This window comes from Lissotriton helveticus, chromosome 1_1, assembly GCF_964261635.1.
Source record: "Lissotriton helveticus chromosome 1_1, aLisHel1.1, whole genome shotgun sequence".
In the NCBI taxonomy this organism is placed as follows: domain Eukaryota; kingdom Metazoa; phylum Chordata; class Amphibia; order Caudata; family Salamandridae; genus Lissotriton; species Lissotriton helveticus.
Genome location: NC_136057.1, coordinates 173,887,658 through 173,912,720, shown reverse-complemented (window position 1 = coordinate 173,912,720; position 25,063 = coordinate 173,887,658). Strand labels below are relative to the sequence as shown.

Genomic DNA, 25,063 nt, shown 5'->3' with positions numbered 1-25,063 from the left:
ACAGAAGAGCGTGGCCGAGGTTACCTTCAGAGACAGAAGAGCGTGGCAGAGGTTATCTTCTGAGACAGGAGACGAGAGACAGAGAGAGTGTATTGTTGTTTTTTTAGATTACAATACCTTATTCCTTTGCATCCCTACAGCGCAAGCATGGGACACAAAGTGCTACAATCATTATATACAGCATGTTGCAGCGAAAATGAATGGAAGTAGAAACTATTTCATTGGGCTCCCAACTGTTTGAAGCTAGAACAAATGATAGGGCATGTGCCTACAAAGTAATGGTAATTGCACCTATTATTCAAGCCCAAAGTTGCAATTCACTTGGGTGCAATGCAAATAGTCAACATTGTTATTCAAGCCAAATGTAAGTTACAATTCACAAAGTAAGCACATTAAGAGCTAAGTAAACACCTTACTTCTCTCCTGAATGGACTACAGTTTTGCTCTGCTCTCATGCATCAGCAAACAAAACCCATCACCCAATCCTGAGAGCAGCAGCGAGATCCATCTCTCACCCAAAAAGTAGGACTGAATCGCTCCAGCTCTGAGACCTCTTAACCAGCTTCCAATGGACAGGAGATGCATCCATACAACAACTGCATCCATACAACAACTGCATCCTTAACGCAGTGGGGAGATTTATCTCCATACTGAAGAACACATCTATCCAGTTGTAAGATCTCTTAACCAGCTCCCAACGGACAGGAGATGCATTGTTACAACAGCTGCGTCCTAAACACAGCGGGGAGATTTATCTTCACAAAGTAGATCCCATCCATCCAGTCCTAAGATGCCTTAACCAGCTCCCAACGGACAGGGGATCCATTGTTACTACAACTGCAGGCTGAACGCAGTGGCGAGATTTCGCTCCATCCTGAAGAACCCATCTATCCAGTCCGAAGATCTCTTAACCAGCTCCCATCGGACAGGGGATGTGTCTTACAACAACTGCATCCTGAATGCAGCGGGGAGATTTATCTCCACAAAGCAAATCGCATCTATCCAGTCCTAAGATCTCTTAACCAGCTCCCAGCGGACAGGGGATGCATTGTTACTACAACTGCAGCCTAAACGCTGCGGCAATCAATCAGTGTACTTGTAAAGCGCGCTACTTACCCGTGAGGGTCTCAAGGCTCTGAGGGGAGGGGGTGCCGCTACTGCTCGAAGAACCAGGTCTTGAGGAGTTATCTGAAGGCGAGTAGGTCTTGGGTCTGCCGTAGGTGGATAGGGAGGGTGTTCCAGGTCTTGGCGGCGAGGTAGGAGAAGGATCTGCCGCCGGAGGTTGTTCGTTGGATGCAGGGAACAGCGGTGAGGCTGGCGGAAGGGAGCTGGCGGAAGGGAGCTGGCGGGTGGGGGTGTAGAAGCTGAGTCTGCTGTTCAGGTAGGCTGGTCCGGCGTTGTGGAGTGCTTTGTGTGCGTGGGTGAGGAGCTTGAAGGTGATCCTCTTGTCGATGGGGAGCCAGTGTAGATCTCTCAGGTGGGGGGGATGATGTGGCTGCAGTGGGAGATGTTGATGATCAGTCGGGCAGAGGTGTTTTGGATGCCTTGTAGTCGTCGCAGGTGTTTGGCTGGGATTCCTGCGTAGAGTGCATTGCCTTAGTCCAGTCTGCTGCTGATGAGGGCCTGTGTCACCGTTCTTCTTGTTTCGGTCGTGGTCCACTTGTAGATCCTGCAGAGCGTGCGGAGGGTGTTGTAGCAGGAGGAGACGGCGTTGACCTGTTTAGACATGGAGAGGGAGGAGTCTAGGATGAATCCTAGGTTGCGTGCATGGTCAGTGGGTGTCTGTGCTGTTCCCAGTGAGGTTGGCCACCAGGAGTTGTCCCAGGCTGAGGGGGTGGGTCTGAGGAGGAGTACCTCCGTCTTGTCCAAGTTCAGCTTCAGATGGCTGTTCCTCATCCAGTCGGCGATGGCCTTCATTCCCTTGTGGAGGTTGGTTTTGTCAGTGTGCGGGTCCTTGGTGACGGAGAGGATGAGCTGGGTGTCGTTAGCGTAGGAGATAATATTGAGGTCGTGTTGGCGGGCCACTTGTGCGAGGGGGGCCATGTAGACGTTGAACAGCGTCGGGCTGAGGGATGAGCCCTGGGGGACGCCGCAGATGATGTCGGTGGCCTCGGATCGGAAGGACGGGAGGCGGACGCTCTGGGTTCTGCCGGAGAAGAAGGACGTTGTCCAGTCAAGGGCCTTCTCTTGGATTCCGGCTTCTAGGAGGCGTGTCTTTAGAGTGAGATGGCAGACCGTGTCGAAGGCGGCTGACAGTTCAAGGAGGATGAGGGCTGATGTTTCGCCGTTGTCTAGTTGGCGCCTGATGTCGTCTGTGGCGGGTCCAAGATGTTGTTGTCTTCCAGGTGGCGGGCCAGTTGCATGTTGACTATTTTTTCGATGACCTTCGCCGGGAACGGAAGCAGGGTGATGGAACGGAAGCAGGGAGATGGGCCAGAAGTTTTTGAGGTCCTTGGGGTCCGCCTTGGGCTTCTTGAGGAGGGCGTTGATTTCGGCGTGTTTCCAGCTTTCCGGGAATGTCGCTGTTTCGAAGGAGATGTTGATGACCTTCGGTAGTTGGGGTGCGATGGCAGCATCTGCTTTGTTAAAAACATGGTATGGGCACGGGTCTGACGGAGATCCTGAGTGGATGGAGTTCATGCCCTTGCGTGTCTCGTCATCGTTGACGTTGGACCAGGAGGTCAGGCGGTTGGCGCTGGTGGTGTTCACAGGGGAGGTGGGGTCTGGCGTAGTCGGGGCAGTCATGGTGATGAAGCTGTCATGGATGTCAGCGATCTTGCGGTGGAACAAGATGGCCAGTGAGTTGCACAGTTCTTGTGAGGGCGGTATGGCGTTGGAGCTGTGGTTGGAGAGTTCCTTTACGATGCTGAAAAGCTCTTTGCTATTGTGTGCGTTGTTATCCAGGCGGTCTTTGAAGGAGGATCTCTTGGTTAATCTGATGAGGTGGTGATGTCTGTGGGTGGAGTCCTTGTGGGTTGCGTGGTTGTCCAGAGTGCATTCGTGGAGCCATATCTTCTCCAGTTTCCGGCATGCGCGTTTGGAGGTCTGCAGCTCGTCGGTGAACCAGGTGGCTCTCTTGCTGGCATGGTTGTTGGAGGGTTTCTTGAGTGGGGAGAGGGTGTTGGTGCCGTCGTCGATCCACTGCCTGAGGTTGCGAGCTGCAGTGTTTGGGTTGGTGGGTGGGTTTTGGGCGAGGGTGGTGAACAGCTGGTCTTCGGTGACTTTGCTCCAGTAGCGACAAGGTAGCTGTTTGGTGCGGTGGTGCGTGGTTGCTTTATTGAAGGTGAAATGGATGCAGCGGTGGTCAGTCCAGTGGAGTTCGGTGGTGTGGTCGAAGGTGACGTGGGTGCCTGTGGAGAAAACGGGGTCTAGCGTGTGGCCAGCGGTGTGGGTGGGTGCGGTGACGAGTTGTCTGAGGCAGAGGTTAGCGAGGTTGTCGATCAGGGTGGCGGAGTTGGCGTCGTTGTTGTTCTCGAGGTGGAAATTCAGGTCCCTGAGGAGGATGTAGTCCGTGGAGGCGAGTGCTTGGGTGCTGGCGAGGTCGGCGATGGAGTCGCTGAATTGAGCTCGGGGTCCGGGGGGGTCTGTAGATGAGTGTTCCCCTGAGGGTGGTGTTGGGGTCGGTGTGGAGCCGGGAGTGCAGGTGTTCGGCGATGCTGAGGGTGTCATCTGTGTGGGTGGCGACCTTGAGGGTGGACTTGTGGACGATGGCTATTCCTCCTCCGATTCCGTTGGCGCTATCCCTGCGGGTGATCTTGTAGCCGTCCGGGATGGCTATGGCGATGTAGGGCGCTGAGGAGTCTCGGTCAGGAAGGCCACGTCTGGGGCGGAGGTGTCGAGCAGATCCCGAGCTCGACGGCATGTTTGCATGCAGAGCGGGTGTTGAGGAGTATGCAGCAGAGGTGGTTGGGTCCAGTCCTTGGAGGTTTGGTGGCTCTGTCACAGGTGAAGCTGCAGGTGTGGCAGAAGAAAGGTCCGTGAGTCCGTTTCGGGGCGGCTTGGAAGCAGGTGCGCATCCTCCATAGAGGGGGATAGAGAGGGAGGAGCAGCTGGGAGGCGGGAGCGGGGTGTCCAATGGGGAGCAGGGGGCAGGGTCGCAGTGGCGGGAAGGAGCGGGGAAACGGCGGGAAAACAGGCGTGCGGCAGGGAGCAGGTACGAGGCAGCTGGCGGCTATGTGGTGGCGTGGGGAGCGACCTGCCTGCGAGCAGGGTCAGAGGTCGCTCCTACGCCACTGCGCGGCCTCCTTAAGCGGGGGAGAGGGAGGGAGAAGTAGCTGGGAGGTGGGAGCTAGGTGTCCAATGAGGAGCAGGGGGGCAGGGCCGCAGAGACGCAGCGGCGGGAAGGAGCGGGAAACGGCGAGAAAACAGGCGGGCGGCCGGGAGCAGGAACGAGCCCTGTTGGAGACACATCCCAAACAACAAACACACAGACTTGTCTGTGTGAGTACATAGTCATCATACCAACACAGTCCAAAGGGTAGTGAATAAGAACTGGGCAGTTCTCAACACAGGAGGGAAGAGTCTACCCAAGCCCCTATTTTCCCTAAAACGCAGCAAGAATATTGGAGATATGGTTATCCACACTAGACCTCCTCCTGATCAACGCAGGATAGACCATAACACTGTGGTCCCTCCCACCCATCAGGGACATTTTCCATGTGGGTCACGTTCAGTTTGTCCTTACACCCAAGAGACGTGAAAGATTGATCTAGGACTCAAAACACCATGGGAACTACTAAAAGAAACCAACTGTAACACAGAAGGGGTAATATGCCTACTCAGGTGCCCATGTAAACCCGTAAAGTCAGGACCAGAATCATTCAACACCGGAGCTCGGTGAGATGCAAGTAAAACCAATACCAAACTCACCAGACATTTTCTAGAATTTGCTCATATAGAAAATGATATAACGTGGTTGGTGATAGATAAACCGAACTTCTCACCAACCATGGGCTCCCTTGAATCAGTCCTCCTCCACAGGGAACAACACTGGATTTTTAGACTTAGGAGAGACACACGAGGTTTGAACGATGATATTCCCTGGACTAGCCTAGGGCACTGATCCCCTTTAATAACATCAGATACCCTGAGAGACCCCCTGGCTGTTTCATACAATGTCCAAAACTGAATTGGTAAAGTAGCTCGATAGCTGGCCTGCCTCCTGGGTGACTTGGTTTACTTTGGTTTCTTTGGTAACTTTGATGGGTCTTCTATTCCATTAACTACTTCAGAACGTTGTGATACCACTACCCTAGGGGATGACTAATCACACAATGCAGAAAGTCGACAAACAAAGGATGCATGGGAAGAAGTACCATGAAACACTCTGAATGAACACCGGGTATGCTGCACTCTGCTACCCATGTGCAGCATAAATGACAGCCTATATACCTATACTGTTTGATTTCAGTTTTATCCTTTTTACAGTCTCCTAAATAATTTTTAATTATCTAAATCACTGATCCTAAGTAGTACAACCACACTTTAATCCTGTCAAATAATGGGATAGCCTACTTCCCTTGGTTTCACTCCAATTGATCTTATGATTATATATCCCATTATTCAATAGTAGTCAGTGACGCATGCCTCGCACCGGTGATATACGTCACGGACTGACTATTCAAAACAGGACGCGGGCGGTATTCGATTTTGACTCTTGCCATTACGTCGGTTTCAGAGCAGCACCGGCTAAGAAGGTAAGCGGTGCAGACGAAGGACTCGTGTTTCTCGGCCTCGGTATTGAAACTCCAACGCACATGCAACTGTTGTTTCCAATCATTTCTGGGAGATGACTACCGCGCTAGTCAGCGATCCACACCTGTGCTTTATTGAATGTTTACCATGCCTGCATGGAACCTACATGCTTGAAACTACTGTTCCTGTCTCCCCTTTTAGGATGGCAAGTCACCGGGCTAACTTGCGGTCTTTCACAAGCAACCTAAGATAGCGCCGTATTTAGTATTTTTTGCTTGTCCTCGCACTGACTCCCATGCTTCGTTCCGTGTCTGAGCACGAATGGTGGAGGATTCGGAGAGGACTACTCTTTAAACAAGGTACACGCCGACATTGCTGGCGGTGACGTGGTGGAGATAGGAGCAACCTGACCCCATACGCTTGAAGTCCCTTGGCTAATTTAACAGCTGATCCACTGAAGTTTTTTGAGTTGATGCGACAATTGCCCTTGCAAAATGATTTGAAGCACAATGGATTATGGATGAGCTAAGTGAGACACCACAGTACACATTGATGATTGGCAGAATTAAGTAGCCTTTTCTTTCATGATTAAGAATGTAGTGGTCCTGAGGAGAACCCTGGAACTTAAAGGGTTCGAAACGAGTCGACCATGCGCAGTTTCAAGTCAAACAAACATGTACAAAATGCATTTGGTCTTTTGTGCACTGTAAATGATCATCTATTCACTGTGTAAATTGCGAGTGTAATAATTTGGTGTACTTTCCCTTTTGTTGAGATTGCTGTTCAAACTTGGTGTTGTTTGGCTGTTTGCGCTTATTTCCCTTCTGGGTTTTGCCTTTCTAAAAAAATGAGCCATTTTGGCCTAACCTGTGGGTGAACTACTGGCTGTGTGGAGTTGGTAATGCGTCTGGAATGAATATGGAATGGTTGAAGGAGAGTATTGAGTGAATGTGGTGTCTCAATGGGGTTTGTGTAAATTGGGATGAAGTGGTGGGTATATTTTTATATTTAGTATAATATTGTATTTGTAGGTATTTTCTGAAAATAAGTTAAAGCTTGAAAATAAAAAAGTATTTGAATTGATTCAGTATGGAACCTGTGATGTATTTGCATTGGTACCATTTGAAAAGTGTATGGTAAATAATGTTCAGTATTGGGACTTGTTTTGGTTTGGATCCCCTTTAAGCATGGCACGTCACCGGGCTAACTTGTGGTCTTTCACACACGACCGAAGATCGCGCCATATTTAGTATTGTTGCCTGTCCTCGTACTGAGAGACCATCCATTCCTATTACTGGACATTGTGGGCATGGCCCACAGCAACATCAGTTGGTTCACCTGCATATAATTAACCTGATGTTAATGCTTTCAATCATGCTTAATAAGAAACTTCTTATGGCATTATTAATGATTTTCTCAATGAAACATATCCCAGTGATAACAGTGCATTACACATGCACTCTGCCAGATTCAAATATTATGCCTCCATTGACATGTGATTCCCCATAGCTCTAGGTGCCACTTTTGGTGCTGCAAGACATACAGCGTGGTTTGAGAGTGGACATCACTCCTCTTATCATTAGGCAAGACATTGTATGTAGTAGAAAGTGAAGTTGTGATACTTACCAGATCACCAAAACTGGTGAGGAGCCTGAATAGATACCATGCACTGATGAAATTGAGCTACCAATTGAAATCCTTGAATGTGCTGTGATGGTATATGTCCTTTGTTTTCTTCTCATTCCATTTTTTCTCATTATTATTTTCAAAAAGACGGTGGACCCAGAACATAGACGTGTCATTGCTACGCAGACCCCTTGGATTTCTTGGTGGCTGTGTATTTTCTTGTTATCACAACCTTATGCAGAGTGATTATATTTTTTTCTAGGTCCTGACGAATGCCAGGGAAACCCTTTGGGGGCCATATATGGGAAAAAACTTGATGATCATTGACAGGGGTAGATGTGTTTAATCCCCCAGTCCTCTTTTTAACTCTATCCCAGTGGTCCAGTGAATAAAGTTGACCCGGCCCCCTGGAGATAGTTTAATTTACCACCACTCTTTGCACTTCTTTGCACTCTGCCCCTCACTGAGCCCACTTCACTGCTCATCCTTGGAAAACACCTCAGCTCCTCATAATATGTAACCCACACCAGGGACCTTGTATCTAGGTGTGAGGAGGGAACCCAATGATGAAACATGTCTCCTTCAGGTGAGTGAGGGTTCTTGTCCTAAAAAGGATCTCTTTCCTGGCAGCTCCGTCACACATACACAAATTCGTATTACAGGACACTGCCTGGATGCATGAGATCTGCCTGTCCTGATTCATTCTATAACCAGGCGTACATGTTGTGAGTTTCAAACTATGCCCATGACCATGAGCAGATAGAACAATTAAAACAGCTTTGAAACATATACCAATAGAAGTATTAATATGTACAAAACAAACAAAAAACGAAAACGACATTAGCCCAGAACCTTTATCGCATATCCTCTCACGTCATTTAAACCCATGTTATTAAATTGGTAAATATGCTGTAAACATACAGGCAGGCACTGTGTAGATGTGCCACTGACCGAGGCGTCCAGCTGTTCTCCCCTCATGAGCAGCCTGGGACACTGGAGGAAAGGCTGTCATGCTCCCAGGGGCAGCTGATGCGCGCAGGGAACCCGGGGTATTATTAGCGCATTACTTCTGCTTTCCACCTCCCCTGCCAGAGGCACGAGACTGAATCGTATCGTCCCCAAACATTCTTTAATCACCATGAACAAAAATAGAATCCTGCACCCAACATTGACTTGTCACGGATAAACTTGGACTTTGAGGCTGGGCGTGTGTTCGGCAACGGGGAGGGAGTAAATGCGTACCACAAGAGAGAGCGAGTGAACGCGTACCACAAGAGAGAGCGAGTGAACGCGTACCACAAGAGAGAGCGAGTGAACGCGTACTACAAGAGAGAGCGAGTGAACGCGTACTGCAAGAGAGAGAGAGTGAACGCGTACTGCAAGAGAGAGTGAGTGAAAGTGCACTGCACCAGACAGCTAATCAACGTGCACCACAAGAGAGAGCGAGTCAACGTGCACCACAAGAGAGAGCGAGTGAATGTGCACCACAAGAGAGAGCGAGTGAACGTGCACCACAAGAGAGAGCGAGTGAACGTGTACCGCAAGAGAGAGCGAGTGAACGTGTACCGCAAGAGAGAGCGAGTGAACGTGTACCGCAAGAGAGAGCGAGTGAACGTGTACCGCAAGAGAGAGCGAGTGAACGTGTACCGCAAGAGAGAGCGAGTGAACGTGTACCGCAAGAGAGAGCGAGTGAACGTGTACCGCAAGAGAGAGCGAGTGAACATGTACCGCAAGTGTGAGTGAAAGTGCACCGCACCAGACTGCGAATCAATGTGCACCACAAGAGAGAGCGAGTGAATGTGCACCACAAGAGAGCGAGTGAATGTGCACCACAAGAGAGCGAGTGAATGTGCCCACAAGAGAGAGCGAGTGAACGTGTACTGCAAGAGTGAGTGAAGGTGCACCGCACCAGACAGCAAATCAACGTGCACCACAAGAGAGAGCGATTTAAATTGCCCACAATAGAGAGCGAGTGAACGTCTACTGCAAGAGTGAGTGAAGGTGCACCACAAGAGAGAGTGAATGTGCACCACAAGAGAGAGCGAGTGAATGTGTACCACAAGAGAGAGCGAGTGAATGTGCACCACAAGAGAGAGCGAGTGAATGTGCATCACAAGAGAGAGCGAGTCAACGTGCACCACAAGAGAGAGCGAGTGAACATGCTCCACAAGAGAGAGCGAGTGAACATGCTCCACAAGAGAGCGAGTGAACATGCTCCACAAGAGAGAGCGAGTGAACATGCTCCACAAGAGAGAGCGAGTGAACATGCTCCACAAGAGAGAGCGAGTGAACATGCTCCACAAGAGAGAGCGAGTGAACATGCTCCACAAGAGAGAGCGAGTGAACATGCTCCACATGAGAGAGCGAGTGAACATGCTCCACAAGAGAGCGAATGAACGTGCACCACAAAAGAGAGCGAATGAACATGCACCACAAAAGAGAGCGAATGAACATGCACCACAAAAGAGAGCGAATGAACATGCACCACAAGAGAGCGAATAAACGTGCACCACAAGAGCGAGCGAATGAACGTGCACCACAAGAGCGAGCAAATGAACGTGCACCACAAGAGCGAGCAAATGAACGTGCACCACAAGAGAGAGGGAATGAACGAGTACCACAAGAGAGAGGGAATGAACGAGTACCACAAGAGAGAGTGGATGAACGTGTACCACAAGAGAGAGTGGATGAACGTGTACCACAAGAGAGAGTGGATGAACGAGCACCACAAGAGAGCAAGTGAACAAGCATCACAAGAGAGAGAGAGCGATAAAGCACTACAAGAGAGGGAGTGAACGTGCACCTCAAGAGATTGGGAATGTGGTGTGCAACTGGGTGCAAGAGAATGTCCACTTCCTACAGCAAACGAGTGAACGTGCACCACAAGTGAGAGTGAAACTGCACTACAAGAGAGAGCGAGAGAACATGCACCAAAAGAGGCTGGAAAATGTGGTATGCAACTGTGAGTAAGGGAACGTGTACCACAAAAGAGGCCAAGAGAGCGTGCAGCAAAAGAGGTTGAGTATGCGGTATGCAACAGGGACACAGGAAATGTAAAATACATAAAATGTGATAGAAGGATGCTTGCAATAAGTCCAACCACTGAATCTCTCAGGGTAGCATTCCAAACAATTGTTCTTTGACATACCATTCTGTCTCAGTTTGGGCCCAGTCGTATGGATATCAGTCTTGACCCTGCTCCAGTAGGAACAGTCCAGCCAAACTGCCAAGCCAGGTCCTCTCTGAACTTCAACACAAGAAACCCAATTCATGTTTCACCCTGATTGGAAACGATTAATGGGTGTAGCTTGTTTCCAGTGGTGCAGTGAGCAAGGGAACCACGTCTGGGCATATCCATGGCCACTTAGAGCTTTACATCAATCACACAAAAGGTGATTGGAAGTAGGTATGTAAACTAAAAGAGAGGGTAAGGAAGCATGCATCCCAAGAAGTTGGGAGAGTGGTATGCAAAAGGGAGGAAGATAATGTGCACTTGAAAAGGAAGCAAGGGAGCTTGCACTGCAAGAGGAAACAAGGGAAAAGTAAGCCAAAAGGGCGCTTGTACGGTAAGAGGGAGAGAAGAACATGCATGAGGTTGAGACTATAGAATGCAACAGGAAGTGAGGGGAATGTGCACGGCAAGAGGGGAGAGGGAGCGTGCACGGCTAGAGGGGCGAGGGAGCGTGCACGGCTAGAGGGGCGAGGGAGCGTGCACGGCTAGAGGGGCGAGGGAGCATGCACGGCTAGAGGGGCGAGGGAGCGTGCACGGCTAGAGGGGCGAGGGAGCGTGCACGGCTAGAGGGAACGAGGGAACGTGCACGGCAAGAGGGAACGAGGGAACGTGCACGGCAAGAGGGAACGGGCACGGCAAGAGGGAGCGAGGGAACGGGCACGGCAAGAGGGAGCGAGGGAACATGCTCCACAAGAGAGCGAGTGAACATGCTCCACAAGAGAGAGCGAGTGAACATGCTCCACAAGAGAGAGCGAGTGAACATGCTCCACAAGAGAGAGCGAGTGAACATGCTCCACAAGAGAGAGCGAGTGAACATGCTCCACAAGAGAGCGAATGAACGTGCTCCACAAGAGAGCGAATGAACGTGCTCCACATGAGAGCGAGTGAACATGCTCCACAAGAGAGCGAATGAACGTGCACCACAAGAGAGCGAATGCACGTGCACCACAAAAGAGAGCGAATGAACATGCACCACAAGAGAGCGAATAAACGTGCACCACAAGAGCGAGCGAATGAACGTGCACCACAAGAGCGAGCGAATGAACGTGCACCACAAGAGCGAGCGAATGAACGTGCACCACAAGAGCGAGCAAATGAACGTGTACCACGAGAGAACGAATGAACGAGTACCACAAGAGAGAGGGAATGAACGAGTACCACAAGAGAGAGGGAATGAACGAGTACCACAAGAGAGAGTGGATGAACGTGTACCACAAGAGAGAGTGGATGAACGTGTACCACAAGAGAGAGTGGATGAACGTGTACCACAAGAGAGAGTGGATGAACGAGCACCACAAGAGAGCAAGTGAACAAGCATCACAAGAGAGAGAGAGCGATAAAGCACTACAAGAGAGGGAGTGAACGTGCACCTCAAGAGATTGGGAATGTGGTGTGCAACTGGGTGCAAGAGAATGTCCACTTCCTACAGCAAACGAGTGAACGTGCACCACAAGTGAGAGTGAAACTGCACTACAAGAGAGAGCGAGAGAACATGCACCAAAAGAGGCTGGAAAATGTGGTATGCAACTGTGAGTAAGGGAACGTGTACCACAAAAGAGGCCAAGAGAGCGTGCAGCAAAAGAGGTTGAGTATGCGGTATGCAACAGGGACACAGGAAATGTAAAATACATAAAATGTGATAGAAGGATGCTTGCAATAAGTCCAACCACTGAATCTCTCAGGGTAGCATTCCAAACAATTGTTCTTTGACATACCATTCTGTCTCAGTTTGGGCCCAGTCGTATGGATATCAGTCTTGACCCTGCTCCAGTAGGAACAGTCCAGCCAAACTGCCAAGCCAGGTCCTCTCTGAACTTCAACACAAGAAACCCAATTCATGTTTCACCCTGATTGGAAACGATTAATGGGTGTAGCTTGTTTCCAGTGGTGCAGTGAGCAAGGGAACCACGTCTGGGCATATCCATGGCCACTTAGAGCTTTACATCAATCACACAAAAGGTGATTGGAAGTAGGTATGTAAACTAAAAGAGAGGGTAAGGAAGCATGCATCCCAAGAAGTTGGGAGAGTGGTATGCAAAAGGGAGGAAGATAATGTGCACTTGAAAAGGAAGCAAGGGAGCTTGCACTGCAAGAGGAAACAAGGGAAAAGTAAGCCAAAAGGGCGCTTGTACGGTAAGAGGGAGAGAAGAACATGCATGAGGTTGAGACTATAGAATGCAACAGGAAGTGAGGGGAACGTGCACGGCAAGAGGGGAGAGGGAGCGTGCACGGCAAGAGGGGAGAGGGAGCGTGCACGGCTAGAGGGGAGAGGGAGCGTGCACGGCTAGAGGGGCGAGGGAGCGTGCACGGCAAGAGGGAACGAGGGAACGTGCACGGCAAGAGGGAACGAGGGAACGTGCACGGCAAGAGGGAACGGGCACGGCAAGAGGGAGCGAGGGAACGGGCACGGCAAGAGGGAGCGAGGGAACGGGCACGGCAAGAGGGAGCGAGGGAACAGGCACGGCAAGAGGGAGCGAGGGAACAGGCACGGCAAGAGGGAGCGAGGGAACAGGCACGGCAAGAGGGAGCGAGGGAACAGGCACGGCAAGAGGGAGCGAGGGAACAGGCACGGCAAGAGGGAGCGAGGGAACAGGCACGGCAAGAGGGAGCGAGGGAACAGGCACGGCAAGAGGGAGCGAGGGAACGGGCACGGCAAGAGGGAGCGAGGGAACGGGCACGGCAAGAGGGAGCGAGGGAACGGGCACGGCAAGAGGGAGCGAGGGAACAGGCACGGCAAGAGGGAGCGAGGGAACAGGCACGGCAAGAGGGAGCGAGGGAACAGGCACGGCAAGAGGGAGCGAGGGAACAGGCACGGCAAGAGGGAGCGAGGGAACAGGCACGGCAAGAGGGAGCGAGGGAACAGGCACGGCAAGAGGGAGCGAGGGAACAGGCACGGCAAGAGGGAGCGAGGGAACAGGCACGGCAAGAGGGAGCGAGGGAACAGGCACGGCAAGAGGGAGCGAGGGAACAGGCACGGCAAGAGGGAGCGAGGGAACAGGCACGGCAAGAGGGAGCGGGGGAACATGCTCCACAAGAGAGAGCGAGTGAACATGCTCCACAAGAGAGAGCGAGTGAACATGCTCCACAAGAGAGAGCGAGTGAACATGCTCCACATGAGAGAGCGAGTGAACATGCTCCACATGAGAGAGCGAATGAACGTGCACCACAAGAGAGCGAATGCACGTGCACCACAAAAGAGAGCGAATGAACATGCACCACAAGAGAGCGAATAAACGTGCACCACAAGAGCGAGCGAATGAACGTGCACCACAAGAGCGAGCGAATGAACGTGCACCACAAGAGCGAGCGAATGAACGTGCACCACAAGAGCGAGCGAATGAACGTGCACCACAAGAGCGAGCAAATGAACGTGTACCACGAGAGAACGAATGAACGAGTACCACAAGAGAGAGGGAATGAACGAGTACCACAAGAGAGAGGGAATGAACGAGTACCACAAGAGAGAGTGGATGAACGTGTACCACAAGAGAGAGTGGATGAACGTGTACCACAAGAGAGAGTGGATGAACGAGCACCACAAGAGAGCAAGTGAACAAGCATCACAAGAGAGAGAGAGCGATAAAGCACTACAAGAGAGGGAGTGAACGTGCACCTCAAGAGATTGGGAATGTGGTGTGCAACTGGGTGCAAGAGAATGTCCACTTCCTACAGCAAACGAGTGAACGTGCACCACAAGTGAGAGTGAAACTGCACTACAAGAGAGAGCGAGAGAACATGCACCAAAAGAGGCTGGAAAATGTGGTATGCAACTGTGAGTAAGGGAACGTGTACCACAAAAGAGGCCAAGAGAGCGTGCAGCAAAAGAGGTTGAGTATGCGGTATGCAACAGGGACACAGGAAATGTAAAATACATAAAATGTGATAGAAGGATGCTTGCAATAAGTCCAACCACTGAATCTCTCAGGGTAGCATTCCAAACAATTGTTCTTTGACATACCATTCTGTCTCAGTTTGGGCCCAGTCGTATGGATATCAGTCTTGACCCTGCTCCAGTAGGAACAGTCCAGCCAAACTGCCAAGCCAGGTCCTCTCTGAACTTCAACACAAGAAACCCAATTCATGTTTCACCCTGATTGGAAACGATTAATGGGTGTAGCTGGTTTCCAGTGGTGCAGTGAGCAAGGGAACCACGTCTGGGCATATCCATGGCCACTTAGAGCTTTACATCAATCACACAAAAGGTGATTGGAAGTAGGTATGTAAACTAAAAGAGAGGGTAAGGAAGCATGCATCCCAAGAAGTTGGGAGAGTGGTATGCAAAAGGGAGGAAGATAATGTGCACTTGAAAAGGAAGCAAGGGAGCTTGCACTGCAAGAGGAAACAAGGGAAAAGTAAGCCAAATGGGCGCTTGTACGGTAAGAGGGAGAGAAGAACATGCATGAGGTTGAGACTATAGAATGCAACAGGAAGTGAGGGGAACGTGCACGGCAAGAGGGGAGAGGGAGCGTGCACGGCTAGAGGGGCGAGGGAGCGTGCACGGCAAGAGGGAACTGAGGGAACGTGCACGGCAAGAGGGAACTGAGGGAACGTGCACGGCAAGAGGGAAATGAGGGAACGTGCACGGCAAGAGGGAACGGGCACGACAAGAGGGAGCGAGGGAACGGGCACGGCAAGAGGGAGCGAGGGAACAGGCACGGCAAGAGGGAGCGAGGGAACAGGCACGGCAAGAGGGAGCGAGGGAACAGGCACGGCAAGAGGGAGCGAGGGAACAGGCACGGCAAGAGGGAGCGAGGGAACAGGCACGGCAAGAGGGAGCGAGGGAACAGGCACGGCAAGAGGGAGCGAGGGAACAGGCACGGCAAGAGGGAGCGAGGGAGCGTGCACGGCAAGAGGGAGCGAGGGAGCGTGCACGGCAAGAGGGAGCGAGGGAGCGTGCACGGCAAGAGGGGGCGAGGGAGCGTGCACGGCAAGAGGGGCGAGGGAGCGTGCACGGCAAGAGGGGCGAGGGAGCGTGCACGGCAAGAGGGGCGAGGGAGCGTGCACGGCAAGAGGGGCGAGGGAGCGTGCACGGCAAGAGGGGCGAGGGAGCGTGCACGGCAAGAGGGGCGAGGGAGCGTGCACGGCAAGAGGGGCGAGGGAGCGTGCACGGCAAGAGGGGCGAGGGAGCGTGCACGGCAAGAGGGGCGAGGGAGCGTGCACGGCAAGAGGGGCGAGGGAGCGTGCACGGCAAGAGGGGCGAGGGAGCGTGCACGGCAAGAGGGGCGAGGGAGCGTGCACGGCAAGAGGGGCGAGGGAGCGTGCACGGCAAGAGGGGCGAGGGAGCGTGCACGGCAAGAGGGGCGAGGGAGCGTGCACGGCAAGAGGGGCGAGGGAGCGTGCACGGCAAGAGGGGCGAGGGAGCGTGCACGGCAAGAGGGGCGAGGGAGCGTGCACGGCAAGAGGGGCGAGGGAGCGTGCACGGCAAGAGGGGCGAGGGAGCGTGCACGGCAAGAGGGGCGAGGGAGCGTGCACGGCAAGAGGGGCGAGGGAGCGTGCACGGCAAGAGGGGCGAGGGAGCGTGCACGGCAAGAGGGGCGAGGGAGCGTGCACGGCAAGAGGGGCGAGGGAGCGTGCACGGCAAGAGGGGCGAGGGAGCGTGCACGGCAAGAGGGGCGAGGGAGCGTGCACGGCAAGAGGGGCGAGGGAGCGTGCACGGCAAGAGGGGCGAGGGAGCGTGCACGGCAAGAGGGGCGAGGGAGCGTGCACGGCAAGAGGGGCGAGGGAGCGTGCACGGCAAGAGGGGCGAGGGAGCGTGCACGGCAAGAGGGGCGAGGGAGCGTGCACGGCAAGAGGGGCGAGCGAACGTGCACGGCAAGAGGGGCGAGCGAACGTGCACGGCAAGAGGGGCGAGCGAACGTGCACGGCAAGAGGGGCGAGCGAACGTGCACGGCAAGAGGGGCGAGCGAACGTGCACGGCAAGAGGGGCGAGCGAACGTGCATGGCAAGAGGGGCGAGCGAACGTGCATGGCAAGAGGGGCGAGCGAACGTGCACGGCAAGAGGGGCGAGCGAATGTGCACGGCAAGAGGGGCGAGCGAACGTGCATAAGAGGGAACGTGCATGGCAAGAGGGAGCGAAGGACATGCATGGCAACAGGGAGCGAGAGAATGTCCATGGCAAGAGGGAAAGTGCCTGGCAAGATGGAGCGATGAAATGTGCATGGCAAGATGGAGCGATGAAACGTGCACGGCAAGAGGGAACGTGCACAGCAAGAGGGAGCGAGGGAACTTCCATGGCGAGGAGCAAGGGAAAGCGCATGGGAAGTGGGAACGTGCATGGCAAGAGGGAATGAGGGAATGTGCACAGAACGGAGTGAGAGAGCATGCACAGTAACAGGAAGTGAGGGAAGGTGCACAGCAAGAGGAATTGAGAAAACATGCATGGCAAGAAGCGAGGGAACATTGTCACATTTATATATGCTTGTTAAGGGACTGTGTTATCTTTCACCCTGTATTCTGATTCTTAGAATGCTCATGGGCTACTGGGAACTGCATGTCAGGCAGTTGACAGAAGACAGTTTTGCTACATCTTTCTGTGCTGCTTATCTCTATCTTAAATAAATATACTTATAATTTTATCTAGTCTATTTTCTTCAATTTGGCGACGAGGACAACAAGACACCTTTCACAACAACCTGGGGCAGCACAGAGGATTGGTGTTCTTGAGAATTTTTGGATTTAAAGATTCTTAATTAATTTTTAATATTTTTAATGTGGAGATAAAAATAGATTTGGAAAAGACTTTGAATAGGAAGGAAGTATATGAGGATTATTCAAGAAGAAGACAACCAGAGTTTGCAACAGTATTTCAGGAATTTAAATTGTGAAGAAAAGGAATAAAATGTTGGCACAACAAGAGATTCCAACGAGGAAAAAAAGAGGGAAACAAAAATATTGGCAACTTAAGAGACACACTGCGGAGCGCGTTAAAGGAAATATAAGGTATCGTGCCTGATTTACACTCTATGGTGTTATGTGTGGAAACAGTTATAGAGCCGGGAAAAGATATTGTGAGGTGCATCTTTTAAAATCACTCACGCGTGTGCCACAAGAGCTTTGTTGCGGACCTTTTGAGAGAGAGATTGTGGACATATCACATTATGCCGCACTCAATTACCGAGGTTAGTCCTTTCCGCTTATTGAAGGGTAGGGGTCCTGCCTCAATTATATGTCCCTGGTGGTTGAAAGAGAAGGTGGATAGTAACATTAGAAATGTAGTTAATAAGGAGGACACAGCTTTGAGAATTAAAGAGAAACAAGATAAGTTCAAAACTTGGTATGATAACAAATGGAATGTCAAACAACATACCTTTATGGTAGGTGATTGGGTTAGGATAAGGAAACCGGGTTTGGTAAGTAAGTGTGCGAGTAAATTCTACAAACCCATCAGAATTACCAGAGTCTTCAAGAATTCGGTTATAACTCAGGATGGTAAGCTAAGGAATGTTAGGCATGTATCTAAGTGTCCTAATATCTTTGGGTCTAATGACAGTTCGGACAAGGATTTTTCCATTAAGTTTAATAATGCACAACCGAGTTTCCAGAATAGTTCTGAGAGTCCTTCTGATTCCATTGCCAACAGAGTTAAAGATTCTGCACGTGTACATCTTCTTCCTGGAAAGTTTGTAGATTGCGTTAGGTAATTTGTTTTCTGTTTTAATGTTCTTCCTACATGGTTTTGTTTTTATTCCAATGTCTCTTTTATTAACAAGGGAGATGTGTTACATTTATATATGCTTGTTAAGGGACTGTGTTATCTTTCACCCTGTATTCTGATTCTTAGAATGCTCATGGGCTACTGGGAACTGCATGTCAGGCAGTTGACAGAAGACAGCTTTGCTACATGTTGCTGTGCTGCTTATCTCTATCTTAAATAAATATACTTATAATTTTATCTAGTCTATTTTCTTCAAACATGCACAGCAAGAGGGAATGAGGCAACGTGCACCAGAAGAGGGAACGTACACCAGATGAGGTAGCACGGCAACATGCACCAGAAGGAGGAGCACGGGAACGTGCACCAGAAGGAGGAGCGCGGGAACGTGCACCAGAAGGAGGAGCAGGGGAACATGCACCAGAAGGAGGAGCACGGGAACGTGCACCAGAAGGAGGAGCACGGGAACGTGCACCAGAACGAGGAGCACGGGAACGTGCACCAGAAGGGGGAGCGAGGCGAGGGAACATGCACCAGAAGGGGGAGCACGGGGACGTGCACCAGAAGGGGGAGCACGGGGACGTGCACCAGAAGGGGGATCACGGGGACGTGCACCAGAAGGGGGATCACGGGGACGCGCACCAGAAGGGGGAGCACGGGAACGTGCACCAGAACGAGGAGCACGGGAACGTGCACCAGAAGGGGGAGCGAGGCGAGGGAACATGCACCAGAAGGGGGAGCACGGGGACGTGCACCAGAAGGGGGAGTACAGGGACGCTAACCAGAAGGGGGAGCACGGGGACGCGCACCAGAAGGGGGAGCACGGGGACGCGCACCAGAAGGGGGAGCATGGGGACGCGCACCAGAAGGGGGAGCACGGGGACGCGCACCAGAAGGGGGAGCACGGGGACGCGCACCAGAAGGGGGAGCACGGGGACGCGCACCAGAAGGGGGAGCACGGGGACGCGCACCAGAAGGGGGAGCACGGGGACGCCCACCAGAAGGGGGAGCACGGGGAGACGCACCAGAAGGGGGAGCACGGGGACGCGCACCAGAAGGGGGAGCACGGGGACGCGCACCAGAAGGGGGAGCAGGGGGACGCGCACCAGAAGGGGGAGCAGGGGGACGCGCACCAGAAGGGGGAGCACGGGGACGCGCACCAGAAGGGGGAGCACGGGGACGTGTGCAAGAAGGGGGAGCACGGGGACGTGTGCAAGAAGGGGGAGCACGGGGACGCGCACCAGAAGATGGGAGCACGGGGACGCGCACCAGAAGGGGGAGCACGGGGACAAGCACCAGAAGGGGGAGCACGGGGACAAGCACCAGAAGGGGGAGCACGGGGACGCGCACCAGAAGGGGGAGCACGGGGACGCGCACCAGAAGGGGGAGCACGGGGACAAGCACCAGAAGGGGGAGCACGGGGACGTGTGCAAGAAGGGGAGCACGGGGACGTGTGCAAGAAGAGGGAGCACGGGGACATGCACCAGAAGGGGGAGCATGGGAACGTGCACCAGAAAAGGGAGCAAGAAAGCGTGCACTAGTAGAGGGAGCAAGCGAACGTGAAGGGTAAGCAAAGGGAACATGCAACAGAAGAGGGAAAGAGAAAATATGCACTGCATGGAATTTGGAGTGTGGTATGCAAGAAGGAGAGAGAAGGAATGTACTTTGAAGAGGGAGAATGGTAATGAGCAACCCAAGAAGGTGCAAGAAAGGGAAGGCACAGCCGCAACAAGTGGGAGCAATTGCCGCGATAGTGAATTAGGGAGTGCGTCGCAAAAAGGCATGAGGAAACATGCATCACAAGAGGGAGTGTGGTTTGCAAGTTGGAGGGTGCAGGTGAATGTGCAACGGGCGGGGGAATGTCCACTGCAAGAGTAAATGAGGGAGTGAACAGCAATCGGGCATGAAGATGCATGCATCGTAAGAGGGTATGTGTGAGGGAATGACCACCTGAAGAGGGAGCAATACGCGATACGCACTGCCTCGCTCTCCCTGGTGGCACCTGTACTACTTTGGATTTAAGTGGATAAGAGTGGAAGTATGTAGAGCGCAGGGGTGCGCTTTCCACACTGTCTAGTAGGCGAGACTTAAAAACTGCCATCACAATGTATGTAATAAAAACTTTGATTATTTGCAAACCACAACGGTCTGTCCAACCTTGAATATTTCCAAAATGAGGATGATACCACTTAAATATACTCTGTTTTCCAAACCTGCTTCATACATGCAGGTGCAAAAGCTTTCTGGTCTCTAAAGGTTTGAGAACACTGAAGTTTTGACCCGAAATATTTAATTGGACAGAGAACTGAGTAAGGCAAACAGACAAGCACTTGCAAGATTACTGTAATGGCTTCGGAATGAATGAAAAAGTTACTTTGTAGAGTGCAGACGTTCACCTTAAACATGTATCTAATCACTGAGAAAAAGGAAAAAGATTGGAAAAAAAAGGAAAAGAAGACAGAAACCAGAGGAACAGAAGTACACCACTTTGAACTTCTTGCAAAACATGATTTGCTCAGCCATGGATTGCACGGTGGCAGGTCGCTGGTTCCAGGGTCACCATCAATGCTAAACAAGATCTGCCTCTAAAGAAGGCCTATCATTACTCGCAACACTATCTCGCGACATTGGAAGGGGAGTGAATAGTGCAACCGGGATTGTGCATTCCAATACAAGCCTTGAGGTTGGGGGCCCCTGCGCTGTAAAGTACTTTATGAATCAAATACAGGACTTTAAACGGTATCTTCTGCTGGTAACCAGAGCAGTTTGTGCCTAGCATCTGAGAAGTGGTCGGATGTATGAAATCCTGATGCAAGTCTGACAGCTGTGTACTGAATCAGCAGCCAGCAGGACATGAGTTTAGTAGATAGACCCAGATAATATACATTCTTAAGAAGATCGACGCTGCCACCACATTTCAGAAACTTCCTAAGAATTTTCAGATGAGCGGAGCACATTAACGCACCAGCAGTAACAAGAGCTTCAAAAGTAAGCCCCTTGTACTGCTTTGAACTAAGGTTCTGTACAACATTTACGATGACGTAAGGGAGCCGAGGCTAACCAGCCATCGGTCAGCAATCCAAGGAGGCCTGGGATCACAGATGAGAATCTCAATCTTCTGGTATTAAATGTATGCTTGTTCTTCCTCCTCTATGACTGGATGGCCTACAAGCAAGGTTTGAGAACGTGCTGAATCACCATACCCTTTCCAACTGCCTAACCCTTTTCAGTTCTTTAAGCACCAGAAAAAGAAGGGAAATTATTCAGTTTAATGGTGCAATGGACCTGGTCTTCAATGGACAATACCAAAACTCAAAATAGGAATAGGACATTTCAGGGTCAATGGTAGTGGATCTTTCAGACAAAAACTGCAAGGTGAGAGGATGTGGCCTAGCGGCTAGGGAGGTCGACCTCCAATCTGGGGAACTGGCTTCGAGTCTCTGCAACACCCCTCAACATCCAGTGATTCGGGGTAAACCACTTAATCTCCCCGTGTATAACCAAAAAAAATGAATGTGTCCTTGTGTAACGCAACTGGTGCTCAGGTTAATCGCTCGGATACCCAATACCTTCAGGTCAAGTTCGCACTATATAAAGCTCCGGAAAAAAAAGGTTGTCCCAGTTTCAAGGAGCACGAGCCAGCAAAAGGGGAAAAAAACAAGTGTAGACAGTGCCACAGCGAGTCTGGGAAGACATCCATTAAAATGTCAAATTGCCAAGGAAATAGTCAGTCCTGCCCATAGAGGATGAGGCAGTAAACGGAGTTAATCCTAGGAACTGATGATGATAGAACCATAGTATGTCTGCTTGAATGATCATTTGATTAAAACCAAGGTTGAACATAAGGTAGAAGAAAACAGTTTGAGAGTTCTACCACAAGTTGAAATTTCCCAGGATATTCACCAGTGAGGTATTGGTTAACAATAGACTGGCAATATCTACCAGTTTGTTCAGGAAAAGCGTGGGCAAATCAGGATATCTGTAAATGGCCAGAAGATAAATTGAGCAAGAAGCTAATACGACTACCGTATATCCAACACCTTCTACCAAACATTTGTTGGACTTGACTGAATGATCATAAACAATCTTTAAATTCTCTTTAACTATCACTGCCACTTCACTTCTCACATGATCTTTCCGGTTCCAGAAGATAATGCCACAACCTGCGGTAATAGCCTCAACTACATCTGACCAGATGGATCTATCCACGTCTCAGTCAACACATAAAAGTCAATATTAATTTGATTTTCATTTTGTAAAGCGCTCAAATACCAGAGGCATCTTGGTGCTGCTTCTATCCAGTAGGATACGGAAAAATTTATTTAGCAACAAAAAGTGCTGAAGAGTCAGTTCTTTAAAGAATTTCTGAAGGACCAGAGGTTAGGACTGTGTTTTAGTGTAGTAGGAAGCGAGTTCCAGGGTTTGGCTGTTCTTACAATGAAGATTCCTGATCTCAGGATCTCGTTGAATATTTCCCTCAAGGATTCGCTGATACTATCCAACGCTGGGTGAATTATCGTAGGTGGACAAGGATCGAGTGGCGATCCTGATTTGTTGGCCAAGACTAGTTTACATACATTTTCCAAGTCCAGGGGAGTGAAGGACTTCAACCTACTCGCAATTGGGAGTGTATCTAGGGTTGAGGCCACCTATGTATATTTGGACACGTTCCCATTGAATGTGTTGTAGATCTCTTCTACCTTGGATTGGAAAAACATATCTTATTCAAAACCTGTACCTGAAGAGGCCAGGATCTATTTCTATATGCCAATAGCTGTCTAGCATCATTCAGAATAAAAATCACCCACACAGGCTTGCTTTGGTGCGCCTTTGACGTGCCGGAAGCGCTTCCACCCATGGGCACATTAAAAATACCCTAGGAAGCCCTTGCGCGTGCTCCTAGCATCTACGCCGGAGCTGGGGCGATGACCTCCCAAAAATGGTTGCTACAATCAAGAAAGAGTGTCTCAATCAGTCAAAACGTGGAGGGAAACCAAAAACTTAAGTCTCCCTCCAAACACAAGTTTCCAAAAACCAGGAAAGGAAGGAACGTTAAGATAAAGTAAACACACATTCTAAAATCAAACCTAATATTAAGGAAGACAGTGTGGTATTAAAGGCGTCTATGGCGCACTACCAGAAGTGAATATAGTGTGAGGAACAAAAAATACCAGCTCCCTGGACTCCTCTTCATTCTGGGGTCAGCTTTGCTGTCCATTATACTACGAGTTGCATATCTGACCATAGAGCGCTTCTCAAGTACTTTTCGATGGACTGACAATTAATTTACATAAAGTCAAACAAACCATCTTTGGACAAAATACAGAAGGTTATGAAGCCACGGCATGTGAAGAAGGTCTCAGAGGGGTACAACACACAGACAATGTAAAACATAAGCGGAACTGTAGGGCTGGAAGCAGTGGGTAGCACATCACAACAGGCTACACAATGGAAGTGGGCTGTAGGCACGATGTGGGACAGAAAGGAAATGGCACCCACCTGGTGAACAAATAACACAATATGGCTATGGCGGGCCAAGTCCTTAAAAACTGGCATGAGTGTGAATTTATGGCTTGAACTGCCAATGTCACGTATGTCAAACTGGGGCCACTTCATCAGTCTTTCTAGGGGCAGACAAGCTGATTCAGGGATAGGATAACACCGTAGAGCAGTGTGAGACAAGGGTCGGCGGCTGCTATGAGATCAAACCGTCCATCACCACCCACTTTTGTATTGCTTTGTTCGCCATAAGTTGGCAGGGTATGCTCAGACATGAGTCCCTTGCTCACTTTGCCACTGGATTCAAGCAAGCCTGGCTGAAGACGGCTGTAATGCCAGAGACCGGTCCTAGGAAGCTTGTTTCCGGTCCAGAGAAGGCATGGCCTGGCAGTTCGGGCTGGACTGTTCCCATGAGGCACAGGGTCAGACTGATTTGCATATGGCCATGTCTGAGCTGGGGTGGCAGGGTGGGCTAAAGAACGGTGATGGCATAAACACAGATCTGTTGACTCGGTGTGAGTTTTTGATTGGTTCGGATGCTCTGTCCATCACCACCCCCTTTTGTACCGCTGAGATCAAACCGAGGTGTCAGGTTCTCGTGCTCCCCCTGTCCACTAGAAAGGAACAAGCTTCAAGGTCCCCAACAACAGTGTATTCAACAACCTGCTCCCCAGCACTGAAAATGTTTATTCAAACCGTGGAATGATTTTCTGTGGCCGTGAAAAACACAGAATGCTACTGCATATTTCAGGGACTATGAAACTGCACAGGCTGCTTAACCTCTTCGACGCTCATGACTCGTCATGAGGCACAGTGGAGCTGTGCTCATGATGAGCTGAGCTCGTCATAAAGGCAGCGGAACGCCCACTCGGGGCTAATTCCCCTCCTGAGCGGGCATTCCACTGGTGTGGGCGGAGTCGTCATGAGCACAGCTCTGCTGTGCAGCATGACGAGCTGAGCCCGTCACGAGCACCACGGCACTGCACGCGGCCCCCTCCCCTCTGCACCGCGGGGGAATTAGCCCCGCAGCGAAGGGGTTAAACAAATCACCGTAACTGGCAAACATATATGGCCATGCGCTGGTCAAAATGTTATGTGCTGTCGCACAAGCACACAAATGCACATCAATTCCATCAGCTGGCACATACTACTACTATAGAAAAGCAGCTATTTTTTCAGCCAGTGCAAAGGCGTGTCCGTCAATCCAGTACCTGCAAAATCATCAGCTCATGCGATGCCACCCATCAACAGCACTGCTGCAGCCCATGCTACTATAACAGCAAAACAGCGACACAGCTCATGTGATGGATGCCTATCAACGGCTCTGCAACAACCCACGCTACAATAATAACAAAACAGCA

General features: G+C 50.9%; 1 protein-coding gene across 1 annotated transcript in view; it reads right to left on the bottom strand.

The window, feature by feature from the left end:
• Window positions 1-25,063, bottom strand: part of IPO13 (importin 13) — a 651,059-nt gene that overhangs the window by 528,079 nt on the left and 97,917 nt on the right. The window lies entirely within an intron of this gene.